Here is a 3,538-nt window from a genome sequence, read left to right on the forward strand (position 1 = left end):
ATGTAACAGGGCAGTAGAGTTTCCAGGATTATACAATTGAAATAGGGAAAAATTTAACTGAGGCAGGACACAATCCCAATTATTCTGTGCAATTATTCTCACTACGTGATGCCATGTGGTGCATTGCATAGGCTTCTTCAAACAATACTTTGAACAGGGAAAGCAGCCAACCAGTCAGGCACAGAATGTGCTGCTGCTACTGATATTCTGGGAGAGTTTTCAATCTCTCAAGCAAGTTGGTGTTTATTGCTCCGTTAATGTGTTATACCAGTAGCTGCAGGAGTGGCCATTGTCCATAATTAGCCGGAGATTGGATTGTTCTAGTACATCAAGGTGCCACAATGGCACAGATCAGATTGAACAATATAGGAAAGTCACCCATTTATTGGCACACTAGAGTACATTACAAAACAATCCACCACCTTTATGGAACGGCCAATGCAGCTCTAACATCAAGGATTTGCTATTGCACACCTCTTTCCATAATGAACACACAGGGCCGACTCCAGGGTTTTGGCCGCCCCAAACAGCAAAAAAAAAAAAAATAAATAAAAAGCTGCGATCGCGATCTGCAGCGGCAATTCAGCAGGAGGTCCTTCGCTCGGAGCGGGAGTGAGGGACCCTCTGCCGAATTGCTGCCGAATAGCTGGACCTGCCGCTCCTCTCCGGAGTGGCCCCCCAAGCACCTGCTTGCCAAGCTGGTGCCTGGAACACGAATGTTCAAAAACCAACAGTTAGTCTGTTAAAGATGCAATTTGTCCGCCTTTATTTTAACAAAAAAGACACACCCTGGCTGGTTTGATTTTAGGACTTGGTCTTGCATTTACATTAGACTCTAAAGCCAATTCAGTAGGCTTTTCCCCCGCAACTGATTCCCACCCCCCCATCCCTGATGCAAAAAAATCTTTAGCAAAGGCTTTCACCATCTTCTGAGGTTTCACTCTTTAGAGCAGAGATGAGCCTGTGCTGGAACACAAGATCTGAAACTGCCAAAACTTGACCAAGAGTGATCCAGCTCTGGATTCATAGATTCTTTGGGGGGCCAGAGCCTCAGTGATGTAAATCAGCATTGCTGTGAATTCAATGGTACTACGCTGATTCACACCAGCTGAGGAGCTGGCCCATACTCTTTAAGACCAGAAAGGCCCATTCTGATGATTTAGTCTGACTTCCTGCATAATGCAGGCTGTAGAATTTCATCCAGAGCTCACGGCTCAAACCTATCTCTATAGTCAAAGAAGAATTCTTCTCTGCTTTGGAGGGAAATCAGTTTCAGCCCTGAATCCATATTACACTCTGATCTGTTTCTACTGGAATGCTTTTTTTCCCTCACTTGTGCATCTTATACAGTGATTTATTTGCAAGGAGAAAGGAAAACTGTCCTACTCCTTTCCCTAGCTCTAAACAAACAATCACCACCCAACCAGGAAAGACATTTTCTCTTCCTTCATAGATTCTCCTGTGGGTTGAAAGCTCATTTGCTAACTAAGGGCTCCATCCTGCATAGCATATATAGTCATTCCCACACAGAGGCCGACTGAAGTCAGTGGGACTGTATGGGAAGCACTATTCATCTAGAGATAACTGTTTTCAGGAGCAAGCCCTATATCACAGCAAGCTATTTACCATGGTCCTGCACATTTTGGGACTTCTTCTCTCATTCAGGAATTCCACACCAAAAAACCCCACTGATCTCCTAGACGGTAGGAGGCAATATTAGCTGCTCAGTGTCCAACAGAAAGAACCTTGAACGACTGCAGCTCCATGAGCATAAAAGCAGGGTAGGGCCAAGGCTGTACTAGAAGAGGGATTTCAAACAGAGCACTGGATTTGCTCCTGAGAGGGAACCGCAAAAGTTTTGTGCCACCTTGTCATCTGACATCACATTGATCCCCAAAGAATCAGGCTCTGTCAGCATGTGGATGGTGTTCTAGCCCAGGTGAGAGAATGACTCTGTCTGCACAACCCATTCAGGCTAAAAACCCTGATGCTGCCACATCTGAATGCTGCTCCTTCCCCATCCTCTGTTGATGTCACTGGCAAACATTTTGGGCTAGGAGCCCGCTGCATGGGGAAAGGCTGGTTTCTGTGCCCAGCATGGCAACCAGAAACATAAGGCCATCAACTCCGATTGCAGCACTTGATCTAAAGCATTAACATTGTAAGAAGGAATAAGAAGACATGTTCCTAACATGGATTTCTATAACAATTTGTACCCGGGAATGCAAGCAGCAGACATAACCTAGCACTGACATAAACAGAGTGCAATTCTCCTTGCTTTGCCAATATATATTTACTCAAGGCACTGGAACAAGACGATACGCATGCTTGATGCTGAAGAAAAGCCTGTTTGTGCCTATTACACTGGAGACATTGTACAAGACCAGATTCTGACACCTATACTTGGATTAGATAGTACCTTACTCTACGGGGTAATATCATTGAAATGAATGGCACTTCTTGTGGAACAAGGAACTACTCAACACAAATATGGGTGGCTGAAGGGCACTAAATAAAAATTCTTTTCCCATATGGCTGCTCAGCAGTGTAAACTTGGATTATCAGCCACTAATTTTGCCGCCTGGGGGAGAGGGGACAGCTTTGACATGACAAGTAAGCCAAGCATTCATGTAAAGTTTGCATTCAGCAATTAAGGGTACTCATGTGTCTGAGGCAATTCCTCCCATTTTAAGCCCCATCTTGGGTCTAGGCTTTAACTTGACCAGTTTAGCATGTGTTGAAGTCTACACTGGTTTTTAGCAGGTGTTAGCTAACGCACGAACAGCACACCTTGGAATCCTAGTCCGGGCAAGGCCTGGAATTCCGCTTCTGCCCCCTTCCCACAAACCAGATCATCGTCCCTGGGGCTGATTCTACACCCCATTTACCTCCACTGATTTCAATGCACTGACACCAACATACAGTGTAATGCAACAGAGTGTAATGCAATGTCATCAAGCCCTGTGTTGGGTAACAAGAAAAACCAGCCATGCTGGGAAGAAGATGGAGTTCACCCACTTGTTATTTGGCAAGTTCACATCCTGTGACTTTTCCATTTAAGTTGCCTTAGAAAGAAAGAGTCGATATTTAAAGGACCATGCAGGATCAGCGCCAGGGTTTTTGGCTCCCTAGGCGGGGGTCCTTCCGCGCTCCCGGTCGTCGTCGGCAGTTCTGCGGTGGGGGGGGGGGGTCCTTCCGCGCTCCTGGTCTTTGGGGCACTTCGGCAGCGGGTCCCGGAGCGAGTGAAGGACCCACCGCAGAATTGCTGCCAAAGACCCAGAGCGTGGAAGGACCCCCCGCCGCCAAATTGCCACCAAGGGTGGCAAAATGCCACCCCCCCCAAATCCTGGTGCCCTAGGCAACCGCCTAGTCCCGCCTAAATGGAAGCGCCAGCCCTAGGACCATGACATGTATGAAGAGGACTCAATGATTACAATAAAAAGGGCTCAAACCCTTTGAAACCAGGTTCTTTCTTTTCACACCTATATGTTCCTCCTGCCCCTCCCACTCCTGATAAAAAAAGTCTTATAAGCCCATA

This window comes from Malaclemys terrapin, chromosome 18, assembly GCF_027887155.1.
Source record: "Malaclemys terrapin pileata isolate rMalTer1 chromosome 18, rMalTer1.hap1, whole genome shotgun sequence".
NCBI lineage: Eukaryota > Metazoa > Chordata > Testudines > Emydidae > Malaclemys > Malaclemys terrapin.